Below are 18608 nucleotides of genomic sequence, written 5' to 3'. Positions count from 1 at the left end.
GAGAAATGCTAGAATGGCAGCCTCTGGCAAATGACTTGGGATACAAAGCAACATGCCATCTTAAGGTAGTAATTTGGGCTTCCAGGTACACTTATTTATGCCTACTGTATCGAGTTGGTCCTGCCCCCAGAGTAACACCAGAGGAGCCAAGCTTTTCAAGCCATTCTAGTTTCTTCTTGGCTGTCCCCAGAACAACAAATTCCAGGAAGGTAATTTTCTCACTGGGGCAATCCCAGAATACAGAATACTAAGTTTCTCTGATGATGAGTTCTTGGGTATATAAATGACAAAAATGCTCCCTAAGGACAATCCTTAAGAGCAAAGAGTATATGAAGTTGTTCTTTGCTCTTAAGCAAATGTCACTTAAGATAATAAGGGGATGTCTTGCCACCCCAAAACAGAATTTAGAAATGAAATAATATAAACATTCAAAGAGACTTTAAATGTAAATTATTCTAGTAAGCATTATTCTCATTGTCTGGCATATAGTAGTTGCTCAATAAAAGTCTAAGAAATGAATGAGTTAATTAAAATGTGGCCCAACTTCTGATGTAAGCTATAACTTTCATTGTGTAAAGCTGGAACATTGCTAGTAATAAGAAATTTACCACCCAATCCAAGATTAATCAACCTCTTTTCTGTGCCATGAATTTCTTTGGCAGTCTGATGAAGATCATGAACATCTATTTAGGATAAGGTTTTTTGTTTTTTAATGACTTTATGGATATATAATTGAAGCACAATAAACTTTACATATTTATGATGAACAATATGATGAGTTTTTACATGCACAAAAATCCATGAATATATCACCACAATCAAGATAAAAACATTTAATCACTTTTCAAGGATCCTCCATGCTCATTTGCAACCTATTATTCTCCCTATCCCATCCTCAGGCAACCACTGATCTTCTTTCTTATACTTATTTTAAATTTCCTAGAACTTTTTGTAAGTGGGACCACACAGTATATGCGCTTATTGTCATTTATGAATGTCAGTTCAGTCAAGACGATTGATAATGTTATTCAAATCTGTGTCTTTGCTCGTTTTTTTGCTTCGTGTGTTATCAACGGCTAAGAGGGAGTTTAAAGATTTCTGCTATAATGGTGAACTTGTCTTTTCTCTGTTTCATTCAGTCGATTGTTGCTTCATGTATTTTGACGCTCTGCTATTAGACCTTTACACATTTATAATTGTTATCTCCCTTTTATCATTTGAAAAAAATCCTCTGTATAAGTAGTAGGACTTTCTATATTGAAGTATTCTTATCAGATATCAAAACAATAAGTCAGCCTTTTATTGCTTACTGTTTGTGTGGTATATTTTTTTCGTTTCATTCACTTTCAACTTATCTGTATTTTTATAGTCTTTAATAGGAAATATAAAATAAGATCTAGCTTGAAGATCCACTCTGTTAATATATGCTTCTTAATTGTAGTTTTTGGACTCTTGACATTTAATGCAATTATTAATATGGTTTGATTTAGTTCTACCATTTTATTGTTTGTTTTCTGTTTTTCTCCTATATATTCTGTTTCTGTTCCCTTTTTTCTTTTCTTTTTTTTTTTTGCAAGTTATATAATTGACATTTATTTCTTCTTTACAGGTCTTCTTGATAATGTAACAGTTCTTACTGGAATTGCTTATGAAGGAAAAGCCATAGCAGGAATTATTAACCAGCCATATTACAACTATGAGGTATTACTACAAGTGATACAAAGTTATTTCATTAGATAAATAATTATAGTGTTATATGATTCTTTATGTTATCTAAGTGAGTAGTTTTTAGCTTGGTTGCACATGCAATCATCTGGGGAACTTTTCATTTTTAAAATTTTATTTATTATCTTCAACGTTTTTTAGCTATGCTATTAACTGTTGAGAAACTTAAAAATATGGATTGCCAGGCCATTCCAGAGACCTACTGAATCAAAATCTCTGGTGGCATTGGTACTGGGCATGGAAATATATGTATGTGTATATACACAGATATACTGTATGCATTATCTATTTTTAAATTAATTCCTTATGATTCAAATACAAATGTTAGAGAATTACTGACATAGTTCTTGATTAGCTTGGGCATCAAGACACCTGATTTACAGTTGGTTCTTGAAGCACATTAAAGAAATGAACCATTTCAACCAAGGAAAGATGCTAGCCATGTTGTTTTCCAGGTAATGCTGCATAGTGCCTGAATTACAGTCCGTGTTGGTAACAGAACTTACTATGCTCTTGCACTCTTTTCTCTTGTCTCTTCTAATCTGCTTTGATTTTCTATTATATATTAGAGAAATTGCCTTCCATAGAAGCAAGAGACTATCGTAATTTCAAAGCAAGAATAAGAATATACCATTAAATTATATTAAATTTTGTAGCAAATTGTTGAGATAAAGTAGTTAAGGTATTTATATTAATGTGACCCTGATAGAACTTCAGAGAAACAAAATAATCAGAGTGGGCAATATTACTTCTGATTTTCCACTCTGAGTTGAAAGCAGGGTTAATCTTTATTTCTAATATAAATTTGTTTTTTTCTGCTGTTCATATGATTATAAATTTTATTTAAAGAGTCATGTGTTTCTTAGGATTTACCAAAATAGTTATATGTTATTGAGAAAGTCTCTTGGGTTAAATTTTTTGTGTCTATTAATTCTTTAAAAAGGATTTTAATATTCATACTGTTATATGCAGACACAAGTTTGTAGTTTTTAGGTAAACTTTAAGTTAAGACTATTATTATTATTATTATTTTGAGACAGAATCTCACTCTGTTGCCCAGACTGGAGTGCAGTGGTGCAATCTTGGATCACTGCAACCTCCGCCTCCTGGATTCAAGGATTCTTCTGCCTCAGCCTCCAAAGTATCTGGGATTATAGGCGTGCGCCACCACATCTGGGTAATTTTTTTTTTTTGCATTTTTAGCAGAGACGGGGTTTCACCATATTGGCCAGGCTGGTCTCAAACCCCTGACCTCGTAAACCGCCCACCTTGGCCTCCCAAAGTGCTCACAGTGTTTCCTTTTTTCTTCCTTTCTTTGGACTACCTGAATATTTTTTAACATTTTAATTTAAGTTTTCAATACTTGGCTATATTCCTTTAGATTTTCTTTTTTCTTAGTGGTTGTTCTAGTGATTAAAATATACACATCTAACCTAGTAAGTCTATCTATATTATACTACCTCATTCAAATGTAGACTTTCATATTGCATTCATCATATATGTACTAATACTATACATATGAACATAGTTTATATGTTACTTATATATACATACATATATATAGATATACCCCATTTGATAATTTTATTTTTTGCTTTCTATAATTACATACATTTTAAGGAACTTAAGAGGATAATACACTCTACTATATTTACCCATATTTTTACCATTTATGTTGCTGTTCCTTTATTTCTGAAGAAAATCTTACCCTTGGATATAATTTCCCTTCAGCCTGTAGACCTTCCTTGACTGTTTGTAGAGTTGGCTGGTGGCAGGAAATTCTTTTAGTTTCTCTACATCTGAGAATTTCTTCATTTCACCTTCATTTCTGAAGAATATTTTTACTATATATTGTACTCCAATTTCATTTTTTTTTCTTTCAGTACTTTAAAGATGTCATTTTACTGTTTTCTCACCTCCACATTAGCTGGTAAGAAGTCCATGGCCATTTAGGTCATCGCTACACTGTCCACTATGTGTCTTTCTCTCTAGCCACTTTCAGGATACATATTTATCTTTGGTTTATAACAATTTCATGATAAAGTTTACAAGCATGGTTTTCAATGAGTTTATCCTGCTTGCAATTAACTGAACTCTTTGAATCTCTAAATTGATGTCTTTCCTCAAAATTGGGGAGTTTAGAGCCATGATTTCTTCCTACTTTCTTCTGTTCCAAACTTTTTCTTTTACTTCAAACACTCCAGTGATGTGTATATTTGAATCTTTTAGTATCATCTCACAGATTCCTAGACGTGTTTTCTCCCCTAGCCCCTATTTCATTTCTCTCTCTGTTCTTCAAATTGGATAATTTCCATTGCTCTACCTTCAAATTGGCTGAGTTTTTCCTTTGTATCTCAATTTTGTTGATGATCCCATTCAATAACTTTTTTTCATCTAGAAGTTCCATTTTGGGGTTCGAATTTATCATTTCGTTCTTTTTTATATATGGTTTCTGTTTCTCTGATGAGAGTTCATCTTTCCATTCTTGTCAAGTGTATTCTCTTTAACTTTGTTATAATAGCTACTTTAAAGCCTTATCTAATAATTCTAACACCTTGGTCATTTCAGAGTTGGTATCTGCCAGTTGCCTGGTCCCTTGAAAATTGGTCACATTTTCCTGGTTCTCTCTTGTTGTATATTATAAATATTGGGAGCATATCCTAGATCTTGTGCAAATTATGTTGCTTAGACTCTGATTCCTCTAGAGAATGTTGAGGTGTATGTTTTAGTAGAAATTCACTCAATGAGGGTCAGACGGCAAACTCGGCTCATCTTCTTAGGGCTGTGTTCAAACTTCAGTTCAGTTTTAAAATATTTGCTATGGTTTGGGTCTGCTGTATGCGTATATAGAACCTGAGATTTTGATGACTTCAGATACAGAAATAAGGGAACTCTTCTGGATTTCTCCCCACCAAGGTTTGCTCTCAGAATCTCCAACCCACGGTCACCTCTTATTCTGGTTTCTCTGGCAAGAAAAAGATCTTTCTTGGAGCTTAACTGCCTGCATCACAAAGACCACCTTGCTGTAACTGGGGCTTTCCCTCAGAGGAAACCACGTGTGAAAAAAAAAAAAGTATAGAAAAAAGTGAAACTCACCTACATACGGTTTATTTCTACAAGATGTGAATCCCCTTAAGAAGCAACCCGTATAGTTGTTTTTTTGTTTCTTATCCATGAGTTTCTAGTTGTAATCAGTGGGATACAAGGGCTGTTCTGTGTTTAGGCTCCACGATGCTGAAACTGAAACTCTCAGATAAGGATTTTGTTATTTTGTTTTTCAAACATAAACAGGTGTATTTTATTATCCATTTTGGGTTGAGAGATTTTACCAATTCTCCAGTGAGAAGAAATTTTAAGTATAATCAGAATGCCATCATTTGTGGATTTGTTGTATATTATATTATTGGGCTTCAATTAACTATATGATAATATGTTCATAATTCTTTTTGAATGTTGTTGCCACTTGTTTTGCTGTCTTTGCAAAATGAAGTCCCAAACTGAAGAAACAAGTCATTCAAAATCTTGATACAATTTTAGAATAAGATTTTGAACGCTGAAAATAAATAGATAAGACAAAGAAAGTTAATTGTGTAATATCCTCATTGGATTGGGCATGATATCTTAATTCTACCAGTAAGCCATGTCATTATAAACTGCTAAACTGGGGAAGTCCTTCCAAGTCACTCAGTTTACTCTCATTATACAAGTCAATGGTTGAAGACAATAAAAACAGAGTGACATTTCAAAAGTCTAGAGTCAGCCAAGGCAAGCGGATCATGAGGTTTAGAGATCGAGAATATCCTGGCAAACATGGGGAAACCCTGTCTCTACTAAAAATACAAAAATTAGCTGGGCATGGTGGCACATGCCTGTAGTCCCAGCTTCTTGGGAGGCTGAGGCAGGAGAATCGCTTGAAGCTGGGAGGCGGAGGTTGCAGTGAGCTGAGATCGCACCACTGCACTCCAGCCTGGTGATAGAGCGAGACTCCATCTCAAAAAACAAACAAACAAAAAAAGCCTAGAGTCAATTAATATCAGAACTCTACTTTAATTCAGATCAATTCTATTCTGATCAATTCTATTGGTCTAGTCCAATTCAATTTCCCCACATTATAATTAGATATTCAGTCCTTTAAACCGAGGCATTGTATTTTCAAGATTTTCATGGAAAGATCATTATCCTTACTTATGTGGCCATAATCCTTATTAACTGCAAAAAAGTTTAAGTGAGTTTTATTTCCAAGAGTATTATAAGAATCATTTTATTTAATCAACAAATAATGCTCTGAACTATGGATCATTTTTAGCCCCATTTTCCAGATGAGGAAACTGTTAAGAGATTTGAGATATTAAGTGTCTCATCCAAGGATGCAAAGCAAGTATATTGGCCAAAGCTAACTCCAAAATTTATAAACTGACCATTCTGACCCCAAAGGTTATAGTCCTAAACCTATGAAATGGTATCTCATGATCTGGCAAAAAACAAACAAAAGCTTTTGTAAATTTTTTCATGTGAAAGTATGTAACATTATATGTAATATGATTTATCTTGAGAAATCTGGGCTGTGATTTATACATGGGTACTCCATAGATGGTTATTGAATAAATGAATGATACCATCATCATCACTACTAATAAATATTATGTAACATTTATCATGTGTCATACACTATTATAAACATGTCATATGCATTGTCTTTCTAAGATCTCAGAACAAGTCTTTTTTTAATATAACAGATGTGGAAATTGAGACACAAAGAAGTTGAGTAACTTTCCCAAGTTTGTAAAGTTAGTTAATGGTAAAGCGGAGGCAAAAGCCCAGGCAGATCTGCAGACAGTGCTTTTACCCAGTGTAAAAAGAAGAGCATATGTCCAGTACATTTTCAGTGAGGAAATTATCTTTAAATATTGGTTTTATTTAGTAACACATCATTAGGCACCATTTGACATTGGTTATCACGTCATTATTTGCTTTTGCAATTTCAACACCCCCACCCCTGCCATCTTGGCTACCATGCCTCAAATGGAAGCGGTATGGAAGAGTTCAATCTTGCTTTCTGGCCCTCTTTCCTTAATCATGAACATTTTACTCTTTTAAAAAATTTAAGTAGAAACAGACCTATTTAGAAAAATAGATTAAATAATCATATAATAGTGTTTTTAAAGACAGCTTTTAATAAATCTATTAAAGGCAAAATAAATACAGTGTGATTCTGTGCCCTTACCAGTAGAATCCCATTTCCTTTACCTGTTTTCCCCCAGTTCCTCCCTGATGGCCATTATGAAGCCTACCTCAGTCAAAGCTTTCATGTCAATAAGTGTGTTCCCTGCATTTTGGTATGTCACCTGTGTCTTTAGAATTATCTTTCCAGTTGTATCATTCTAATAAAGTATATTCTCTTTTTCAGAGAGATTGGAGAAAGATTCTTTAAGGCTAGAGGGACCATCTGTTATTCTTCTTCATACTCACCATCTGTCTTATCCTCAAAGTGTTTGATAAAGTCTCACTTAATGATTGAATGGGGAAAGCCCCTAGCCAGGTTATCACAAGTGCTGATAAATGTTCAACTGAAACAGAATGAGCAAGAAAAACTGCATAAAATACCCTTCCTCCATTTCCACACTCTTCCACAATGATTTTATTTATTTGTTTATTTATTTCTGAAGAGAGGAGCTCCAACTGTTTTCTTTCTGGTCCTCAATTTCTCTTCCCTTCACTTTATAATTTTCTAACCTGGCTGGGTGGCACAATGCCTGCATTTGACCTTTATTTTCTTCTTTAATTTTCTCCTTCATCTGGCTTTTGATTGCCAAGCATTTCTTCAAAATAATTTTCTCAAAAAAACAGTTTTCCTTCCCCAAACAAAGTATTTTAAATAAAACCTGAATGTGGCCATTGAACAGATGTTTAGTTCAATGTCATGATATCTAGAGCTAATTTTTGGGAAGCAATGCCTTAGTGAGAAAACTTAAACCTGAAATATCTTTCAGTACTTGCAATTTCATAAAGAAGAATTTTTGAAAAGTGCAAACATAGACTTGCTTATTGTAATGTCTGTGGATGTAAAACTAAAATTAATAGGCAAAATAACATATGAATTATCTTGCCTCAAATCAAAGATTATTTCGTTAGCATCAAGTGGAAGAAAAAAGCAAAAAACCAAAACCAAACATGGGTTCTGAAGGCATCCATGCTCATTACAGCAGAAAAATAAAATATTTTACAAGTTAAGTTAATATTTGGTAATGTACAAGATGTGTCCCAGGTTTGGATTCTGTGCTACTCTCCTGGGAACTTGTTCAGTAACATATGTGTGAGCTGGAGATAGGAAGTGCTTTAAATGAACCTCTCCAGGTTCTCTGAAACAATTTCAGCTCAGCTCTACATCTCCTTATTAAACTCATGTGGGACTTGAGGGTGCTTGGACAGGAAAGCTGCAAATTCCTGACACAGTTGTGACCCTCGGTAGTGGGCTTTGCAAGACAATAAAAAGGGTAAGTCCCCAGCTGTGTACATGTCAACTAGTGAACCTCAAAAATAGGGTCATTGACAAGAGAGAAAGACTTAATTTTATATAGGTTAAAAAAGGGAGCACAGGCAGAGAACAGAGAGATGACAAAATGCGGAATAAGAAATAGGCTTACAGATGTAGGGGAGGATGGAAACCTGTACATTGCTGGCCTCTTAAATAGAAAAAGGAGAAAGCAATAAGCAACAGAAGATTCTTAATGATCTGAATATGGCCACAGATGCCTGAGGCTGAGCCTATCTCAGGGCAATAATGAGCTTTTGGGCTTATGGAGTCATTTATTTGGCTCTGCAGCGTGGAGCCTAAGGGCACTGTTCATTAGGAAGCAGGAACTTTACCTAAGGGTTGTTTGTGTTGGTGTTTCTTGCCAGAATGAACTTTTCATTAGCATCTGAGAGAGATCCACTCTTTCTCTCTCTCTCTCTACAGATAAATGGTTTAAAATAAAACTTGTTGATTGGGGTTGGGGTAAGGAAAGGGAAAGAAGTGTTCAGTAAAATCTGCTAAGTCCCTTTGATGATGGTTGAGGTGCAAAGAAGCCTGCCCAGCATAGATAAATCCCAAATCACTGCCTGACTAACCTGGTTTTATCACGAAAATGGCACATTAACTTGGCCCTGTGTATGGTCCAGTCATTTGGGTTTACTTAATGATGTAATTGGATCAACTAAGTGGAATCCACTTGCTAATACAAGCTATCACCTGTACCTCCATTGGATCGTTACTGCACCTAACCACCACCTTCAACCAGCCCAAGGATTTTTCCTGCACTGTGGAAGCATCTAGAGGTGAGTAGAAAATGGAGAGTTCTAGAATTTGGAATGCCAAAGGTTTGGAGAACGTAGCAGTGATGCAGCAACTCCTTGCTTGTCTGACTCCGTGTGAGATAGTATAGCGATTTCTTGCTTTTTACTGGAAAATTTGGGTTTAATCATATTTTACACGTGATTATTCCTTTTCATTGTAGAGCTTTTATCAGTAATGCAATGGTCATGTTAACATGTTTCTTTGTTTCTCTTTTTACTGAAATTTTCCAGAAGTATTTTGGAGAGTTGAAAATATATGTAGCCTAGAGACTATAGTAGAAAAACTGTAAAAATAAAAATAAATTAACCAAAATTAAACTTTCTTTCCAGATGGAGATTTTGGTAGTCTGGGATGAAATGCACAAGGTTTATGTAATTGATTAGTAACTGGAAGGCTGAAAAACAAATGCTAAACTACATGAAAGGCGCTCCTGGTGACACTGGCAGTGCAGATTTGATGAACACTTTCCCAAAGGGTAGAAGCAACCCACTGCTGCAAATCAGAAAACCAACTTTGTCCTGGAGGATCCTCTTAATTGAGGTGAATTACTATGTTATCTTAATTACTGTTCTTTGCCCTAGTACTTCTGGCAAATATTCCATTGGCCTTGATTCCAGCACTATCCATTGAAATGTTGTAAAATTACCGATGACTGAAAGAGGGAGCAACACATTAGAGAGACCCTTAAAGATTGGATTCCTTTTTGTGAAGGTCCACTGCTAATGACTTCTCAGCAAACTGCCCTGTGTAATTTAAGCAGAACACATCTTTTTTAACAATAGACTTGTAGGATATGGAAACATACAGATGCTTTCACAGCCCAAAATGACGAATTAATAACCTATAAATTAATTATAAATGTCTTTGTATCTTTCCCCCTGATTAGTTTAATGTTCCTTTCCTTTTTTATTTAAAAAGCTCTCTTTCCATCAATTCTGCCACGACTGGGAATCTCAAACCTTTCAGCTATTTCTAATCTTCAGTACTTGGAATCACTAAGCAGTAAGGACTGTCAACATAAAAATTCCTTGTGCCCACCAGCTGCATTAACATATTTTTTTTTTCCAGGAGCATCTCCTGCTGCTGGTTTTCATGTTAATGCATTTCCAGTGTCTCACTTCAAGTGAAAAGTGTCCTGTTCTCTCTGCCCTAGGTCTGTATGAATCTTTTCCAATGAACAATATAGCTATTATCACTCTTGGAAAGTGTGAAATTTTGTGAATGTACCAGAGTAAATTATTATTTTAAAAAATCAATTTAGCTACCCTCTGTCTGTTTTACTTGGCTTAAAAAGAATCAAATTACCAGTGCCAAGCTCAGCAGTTGGAACTGTCTACCTACAGAATCAGATTAAAGAAATGAGAAAATGATATGCATTTCCTCCAAAGCAAATGTTTGCCATTTGCTCTACAACTTCTAATGCCTTATAATTTAATAACGTAATGAGCTATGAATCAGCAAAAGTTGCTTTATTATTTGACCTTGTTACTATTTCTGATCACATATTGCCTAGACTATGTCATGTCTTCCTGATATTGGCAGTATATACCTTTCATTATAAGAGACAATATTTAGATCATTTGAAGGCGTTGCAGACTGGAGATTCAAATGGATTTCTTTTCACCAGGGGCATTTTCTTGGAACAGTAATTTCTTGACTACTTCTTGTTGTCTCTGGATGCCTGCCATTTATAGATTTCATAGCATGTTTCAAAAACTGACAGCTTAGTTGTGAATTACTAAGGAAACTTTGTAAGAAATACACAACTGAGCAAACCATGGCTCTTCATCCATATGCATCATTGTAATACCAGCATAGAGAATGGAAGGGGCACATAATATATTAATACTTTTAAAAAATGGTAAGCATAAATACAAAAAATTATGAGAATAGTATTAAAATTCTCATACGCCCAGTAATCAGTGTTAAAAATTATAAAACTGGGCTGGGTGCAGTGATTCACACTTGTAATTCCAGCACTTTGGGAGGCCGAGGTGGGCAGGTCACCTGAGGTCAGGAGTTTGAGACCAGCCTGGCCAACATGGTGAAACCCCGTCTCCACTAAAAAATACAAAAACAAAAAAATTAGCTTGGTGTGGTGATGGGCGCCTGTAATCCCAGCTACTCAGGAAGCTGAGGCAGAGAACCAACCACCTGAACTAGGGAGGTGGAGGTTGCAGTGAGCCGAGATCACGCCACTGCATTCCAGCCTCGGTGACAGAGCAAGACTTCATCTCTAAAAACAAAACGAGTTGAAGGAGTTGACCTAACACTATCCTTCATCAATGTGTGAATGCTATGTTTGTCACATCCCAAATTCTGAGACATGCTTGGTCTTTCTATGGGCTCTGAATTCTGTTGCATCAAGTCCCTCATCTGTTCCTTCATTGCTATAGACTGCTTTAATTCTGCAGCTTTTAAAAACAGTTTTTACTTTCTGCTGGAGTAAGTCCCCAAACCTTGTTTATTCTTTTAAATGGTCACGCTACTATTTGAACTGTATTCTTTAATATGAATTTCAATAATAGTTTTTCTAGTTCCATAAAAAATATGTTTGAGATTTTTATAAAATATGTAAATATATAGACTAATAGAGAGGGGAGTATAGATATGATATTAAATATTTCTATCCATAAATACGAAATATATCCCTGTTTCATCAACGGTTCTGTGGGAGCTTTTAATTGTATTTTGTACATTCTGTTTCTGTTCATCTTTTGTTTGAGTTATTACTGGGTTGCTGAAAATTTTTTGATACTATTTAACTATATCTTTTAAAAATATTTTAAATGACTGTTCCATTTTTTATGCTTATATTAATTCCAGCAACCCTAATGAAAACTCTTATACATTTTAATACTTTTAGTTTCTTTTGGATTTTCTTTATAGAGCATTATCTCTTTATCTTGCTCATTTCTTTTTCTTTATTATTAGCTAGGAAAAAAAAACTGCTAGTAAAATGTTGAGGAGTAGTGGTGATACTGAGCATCCTTATCTTATTTCTGGCTTAATTACAATTGCTTCGGAACTCTACCACTAAGTACTGTTTGATGCAGATAAAATTTACCAGGAAAAGAAAGCCTTTTCAATTAAATATTGAAAGCATATCAATTGAATATTAAATTGAGCAATTGCTTTTGCTATGACGATTGAGATGATTATATGATTTCTATTTCCTGATCTGTTAATGTCGTGAATTACATTAATATATTGACATGGAATACTATAGTATGTTTTGAATAGTTTAATGTATGCATTATGTATATTTGGATATTTGACCACAACACATTGTTGAACTTGGTTTTCTTTATTTTATATATATATATTTTTTCCATCTACATTCATAATCAGATTTGGCTATAATTTTATTTTTGAACTGTCTGTAACAGATTTAAGCATCAAAGATGTACTAGATACATACTCTGAAAAGCATGGATCTCTTTCTTTCTCTCTTTTCTCAAATAGTTCAAATAAGATAGAATTCATATATTCCATAAAAGTTCACTGAGATGCCAGTAACACAGTTCAAAACTGGTGCTTTTTGCATCGTATGTGTATAAAAAGTGTTACAATGTGGAAAGTAAACATTTAATGTCAATTCAATTCTTCCAATGGTATTATCTGTCTAACCATTTCATGTTACATATTCTATAATAAATTATAGTTAATTATGATTTTGTGTGAAATTTTACAGTGACCTAAGTTTGCAAATTTATTGGCATACATTTTTTCATAGAATTCTCTTATGAGTCTTAAAATTACTAATACATTTGAAATCATGGCACCTTTGATTATCATTGATATTGCTTCTCTGTGCCTTCTGTCTTACTTTCTGTGACTGAGGCCCGCCATGAGCATTCTTGGCTGTCATTTTCATCATTATGTCCTTTTTCAGTGGAAATGCCCTTCCCCTCCATGTGTCAATGTGTCTCCTCTCTTGTCTGTTTCAAAATATGAGAAGTCCTGGTAGGCTCCTATGGTCTTATGAGAATCAAAGCAATAATTTTTTCCTAGGAATATTTATAGTTCAGATGAAACAAAGAAGGATGGGTTAGATGAAGGGATCTGTAATAGAAGTTCCAGCTCAGCAAAGTAGTGCACATTTGTGGATTCAGGAATACCTTCATAACTTTCCTAAAATCATGTTAGATAAATGATTGCCTCTGACCAAAGGCCAGCTCTACCATTAATAAAAATCAAACTTAGAAATATTTGTGTCTGAGACTATTTTGCTGGTATGGTTTGAGAATATTGTTCAGAAGTATAACAAATACATTCAAATAATTATTTGGGAATTTCTTATATTTAGAATCATTCTATCTGCTTCAGTATTTGAGCTTTATATCATAAGCTTAAAACACAGTAAAAAAGTGATAAGGATTTATTTTAACTTCATTGTATATCTTCTAAACAATCAAGTATGAAATAAGAATACATAAATAAAAAATTATTTGATGAGATCATGTGCCAGAGAGTCTTACAGGGAGTTTTCAATTTTGTTGAGTTTCTCACTGTTATGAGAAAATAACAAGAGATTTCAACAATTCTCCCAGAAAAACATTTGCATAAAATTTGGAGGTATAATGTTCCTAAAGCCCAAATCAGAATTCAGGTGATAACCTCTGATTCTGGACCATCCAATATGTTGTAGCATATGGGTAAAATTAATCCTCAACTATTCCAGAAATAGAACTGTTAATTTGTTTTAATGTGATAGTAGATTGTTCTTAACAAGTTTTCTGAAATCAGATGTGTGAGGCCAGTGATATCAGTTTTAATTCAGGTCCATTAAGCAAAACAAACAAAAATAGAAGATGCCTTTTTTATGAAAATCATGAAATTCCTGATTTCTGTTGGAAAGATAGTCTTTCTTCTCAGGTTTCCTTACCCTCTTGTCTTCACGTATGTTCTTTTGCTACTTACTTGAATTAGATGACATTTAGCCCTAAGGATCAGATATAATATTCTGTAAGATTTTTTTTCTAAATCTCTTTTGCACTGTTATATTTTTGCAATTTTAGAGTAAAATAAACCTCAGGGACATAAGGCCCCTGAGAAATAAAATTTAAATCTATTTCTGGTTACTATTTTGTGACTCCCAACTTAAACATATTCTCTTTCTTCATTTTTTTTGTCTCTCTCTAGCCCACAAAAGCCCAAACTGGCATATATTTATTTTTTGAAGTTAATCAGGTGAGGTATGTATTCTGTTTGTTTTTTAAGCATTTGGGAAGAGTTTCTGGAAAACTTGTAAGATAATTAAGATAGTTAATGAGTGTTGAAAAATCACTATTTTTATATGTTATATGTTCATATTAAACCAACTCTTCTGGAACATTGCTTGGGTAAATTAAAGTGATTTTGCACTCTTAATGCTTTCAGAATTTTATGATGTTTTACGGACTTGGAATAACTCATCTCTATGTAGCAGATAATTTATTTTACCCATTAAAAGGGGTCTGTTGGGTCAAAAGTGATGTTCACTATAATCTAAATAAATCATTTGGCTTTTTACAAATAATATTTATTAAAACCTCTATCAGAAATGGAAAAACAAAATGTGAAGTTTCCAAACAGAAGTTCATCTTTCTTAACCAATAATGGAACATTAACATGATTATTCATGAGACTTATTCTTGAAGGATATTCTAATTAAAGGATATACTAGAGTTCATGAGTTTCAATTTGGAAGGAAAGAAACTCTACTTTTCATATAAATATCTTGATACTCATTAGGAATAATCATTGAAATGATTTTCTAAAATGAAGGATTATGTTATAGTTAATGAAGCTAGTATTCAATAGTGCATATTAAGAAAAGGCAAATTTCCTCACGTATAAAATTTCCCAGGATGTTAAAAGATGTAGCATTGATCTCACTGCTGTGCTTGTGTGCTGAGAAGCAGAGCCTGGCTTCATCTGTACCCCTGCATAATGTGGAGGATTTATGCAAATGATACTACTGCAGGTGCTAGGAGACTGGACAATTCCTTTCATGGGATCTCAGTAAAATGACACTGAACTAAATCCTTGAATTCAACAAAGCAACCAGCTGGGCAAAGCTGTAGCTCATTCTCTTTATCTAACATAAAGGATGAAAGGAGCACATAATATATTAAAATACTTTAATAATTTATTTAATATACTTTAATAATGCCACAAGTCACTTTAGTTTTTATAATTTTATGAAATGTGCGTGTGTGTGTGTGTGTGTGTGTGTGTGATGTATATGTCCTCTCTCATAATTTTTGCATTTATGGCTGACCTTCTCAATTGATAAATGTAAGCTTGTAGTCTGTTGCAGTAAAGCTCTCAGGCTGCATAATCAAACTTGTAAGTCCTGCAAATAGTTCTGCTTACTACCTGTGTGATCTTGGACATGTTTCTGTAAATTCTCAATATCTAGATATGTACAAAGGTGGCCTGCTCTATTTGAGCTACTATAACAACATAGCAGGAAACATGGCAAACTGGGTAGCTTTAATTCTCTTTATTTCTCACAGTTCTGGAGGCTGGGAAGTCCAAGATGCAGGCATCAATAGGTTTGGTGTCTGGTGAGGGCCCCCTTTCTGATTCATAGATACAGCTTCTAGCTGTGTCTTCACATGGTGGAAAGGGCAAGGCAGCCTTCTGGGGCCTCTTTTATAAGGGCACTAATAATATTATGAGGATAAAAGGGTAGGGTGACCAACCATCTCAGTTCCTCCAGAATTGAGGAGTTTTCCTAAACACAGGTATTTTAATACTAACATCAAGAAAGTCCCAGGCAAACTGGGAGGACCTGGTCACCCTAACGAAGGGGAAAGTAAAGGTATCTACCCCCAGTGGTGTGCCAGAACCAGCTTCTACTAGCTAGGAGACCCAACTGTTAAATAGTCAGGAATTTAGTGGGCCAACTTTAATATATTCAGAAATTTTGTGAGCTGTTGGTAGTTTTAAATTATCTATGCTAGGAATGTTTACACCATAGTAATAAGCAGATGCTACAAATTAGGGTATTTTGTTTTTCTCCTCAGACATCCAGTTAACTAGCATATCACTGCCTATCGCAAAACAAGGCTGATGAAATTACTATTGAAATAATCCATGTAAAATGCTCAGTGGAGTGCATGATACAAGGTAAATGCTAATTCAGTGTTGCTGATTAGTAATTTATTATCATCCCTATTAATTATGCATTAGCAGTCAGTAAATATCTGCTACATTGAACTGAACTGTGCCTGAAGTCACTCTTCATAAATTATTTCAATGAATTAAAAAAATACTCAGAAGATAGACTCAGTTTATCTTCTAGGTCTCCAAATGGGTGTTTTTTTCTCTCTCTCTTCACTTTCTCTAAATTTCCTCTCTATGAACCTAAAAAGATACTCGTCCCCTAGTCTGGCTGGGCCAGTGTCTCTAGCTCCAGGAGTGTGTGAGAATTATTGCATTGGTGCTGTATATGGGGTGAAGCAAATGGGGTTATGCTAATTAGGTCTCTTCCGAGAGGACACAATAAAGGGGGCCCCTCTGTTGTGACTGATGCCACCACCACTTGGCTTGTTCTTGTCCACTGACCAAATCTTCCCCTATTTCTCTGATATCCAAAACCACTGGAAGTTCCTATTTTTAGTCTTTGAATTATAGAATTTCAGACACTTCTTTCAGTGCAAGTCTGTTGCATATCTGGAAAAGCTAACACACATATTAGGTCATCAACGAAACACAAATTGGGTTATCAGGTTAACTCTAGCGAAGATCCTTGCTCTAAAGAAATTGGTCCAGGAAGGTAGCTAGAGGAAGTTCTCGGCAACTGGAATGTTACAGGAGAGGGCAGGCTTCAGGAGACAGGTTATGGACATCCAGTAGGCAGCACTGGAAAATTCAAGTTCTTGAGATGAAGAAGTGAATTAGAGGTACGGAGGGCAGAGCTGGTACACAAATAAAGCCAAGATAAATAAAGGCAAACACGCATCTCCAATTCTTGATTTTAGGATAGCAACCCACTGAATGTCCAGATTATAGAAAGAAGTTGGAGTGAAGAGTGGTAAAACGGTTTTAAGCCTCATCATAGCTTTGTCGGGCCAAGCCTAGATCTTCAAGCCTAAAATTGTATGACTAAGAGTAAATATGTCTAAGTAATTTAACCTCTGGTTTATTAGGAATCCTAAGTTATGAAAATGAAGACACTGCCTGGACTGATGTAAGACAGTTGCATCCTAATCCCAATGTATTAATCGTCATTTAAAGGTTTTGTTCCCTCTCAGGCCCTGTCCAGCCAAAGTCAGCAGGCATTCCGTCGTAGGGAGGAACAGATCAATCTCTTAGGATGTTGATTTGTGCTGAAGAGCCCTACTGGTCTTCCCGCAAGCTATTTCAAGGAGAAGCAGTGTGTGAGCCAGTCAGCTCCTTCTCAGTGTTGAGGGATTTCCAGCTGATCACTCTGATTGCTCTCATAGAGATAATGTAGCATCATAAAAGGGGAGTTTCTGTAGCAGCTTACTTGCAATCAATGGCTGCCTGTGGCGATCCAGCTTTCCCTGATGTGAATGCTAGTTTCAGTCTTCTATACGGTTTAAGAGAGAAAGGGAAGGGATGGCTAAGGGGTACAGGGGAATTTCTGTCCAGGCCTAGGTCTTCAAAAGTGCTGGCATAGTAAGAGGGGCCAACTAGAAACAGCAGCTGCCAAGGTATTTCCAATACATGCACATGCATTAAACACCCCAGCTTTTTTTTTTTTTTTTAAGATTCAATCTCTCTATTGAACCATATGCTCTTTCCTGTATCTGTTTATATTCTCACTCTCTTTTCAATGGCCCCTTGGCTTTTAAAACTATTGACTGAACGCTCTTTTCTTTTCTCAAGTCAATCACTTCAGAAAGTATCTACCCTCATGTCTCCAGCAGCACACTCCATCCATACCACGAAGCAAACAGAAACAGACCTAAAACTTGGTCTGTGTGCTGCTGCCACCCACATCCATGACGAGTATCCACTGCACATTTTATTTTTGAGATGGAGTCTTGCTCTGTTGCCCAGGCTGGAGTGCGGTGGTGCAGTCTCGGCTCACTGCAACTTCCACCTCCCGGGGGCTCAAGCGATTCTCCTGCCTCAGCCTCCTAAGTAGCTGGGACTACAGGTATGTGCCACTGTGCCCAGCTGATTATTGTATTTATAATAGAGATGTGGTTTCACCATATTGGCCAGGCTGGTCTTGAACTCCTGACCCTAGGTGATCCACCCGCATCGGCCTCCAAAGTGCTGGGATTACAGGCATCAACCACCAGGCCCTACTGCACATTTTTTAAAGAAGTGAAAGATTAAGTAGTTACAACGTCATACATGACATTAGGAAACAAAGAATTTATTGTGGATAAAGAAAAACTGGAGCACATGTTCTAGACCTTTTTGGAAATATTGCTAATTATGAAGTCAAAGATAATGCAAAGAAAATAAAAAAATTAAAATTTTAAATTAAAGCATTGAAAGCACAGGGTTTGGAATAAATAGCATGTGGTGTTGGGGTGTTTGTGTGTATGTGTTGTTCTTTCATGCAACAAATATATCC

General features: G+C 35.3%; 1 long non-coding RNA gene across 11 annotated transcripts in view; it reads left to right on the top strand.

The window, feature by feature from the left end:
* LOC105712861 (uncharacterized) overlaps positions 1-18608 on the top strand; it is a 726004-nt gene that overhangs the window by 657534 nt on the left and 49862 nt on the right. For 9 of the 11 annotated variants that reach the window (XR_010341408.1, XR_010341407.1, XR_010341406.1 and 6 more), the window contains 6 exons: positions 1610-1701; positions 2766-2902; positions 9391-9601; positions 10130-10214; positions 14207-14259; positions 16078-16180. This is a non-coding gene — a long non-coding RNA (uncharacterized LOC105712861). The remainder of the gene's footprint in view (positions 1-1609; positions 1702-2765; positions 2903-9390; positions 9602-10129; positions 10215-14206; positions 14260-16077; positions 16181-18608) is intronic. The other 2 variants (XR_010341400.1, XR_010341403.1) reach the window with 2 other exon arrangements.

Source organism: Aotus nancymaae, unplaced genomic scaffold, assembly GCF_030222135.1.
Source record: "Aotus nancymaae isolate 86718 unplaced genomic scaffold, 86718_ANA_hifiasm-v0.15.2.pri h1tg000008l, whole genome shotgun sequence".
NCBI classification, from domain to species: domain Eukaryota; kingdom Metazoa; phylum Chordata; class Mammalia; order Primates; family Aotidae; genus Aotus; species Aotus nancymaae.
This window is presented reverse-complemented; position numbering and strand designations above follow the sequence as displayed.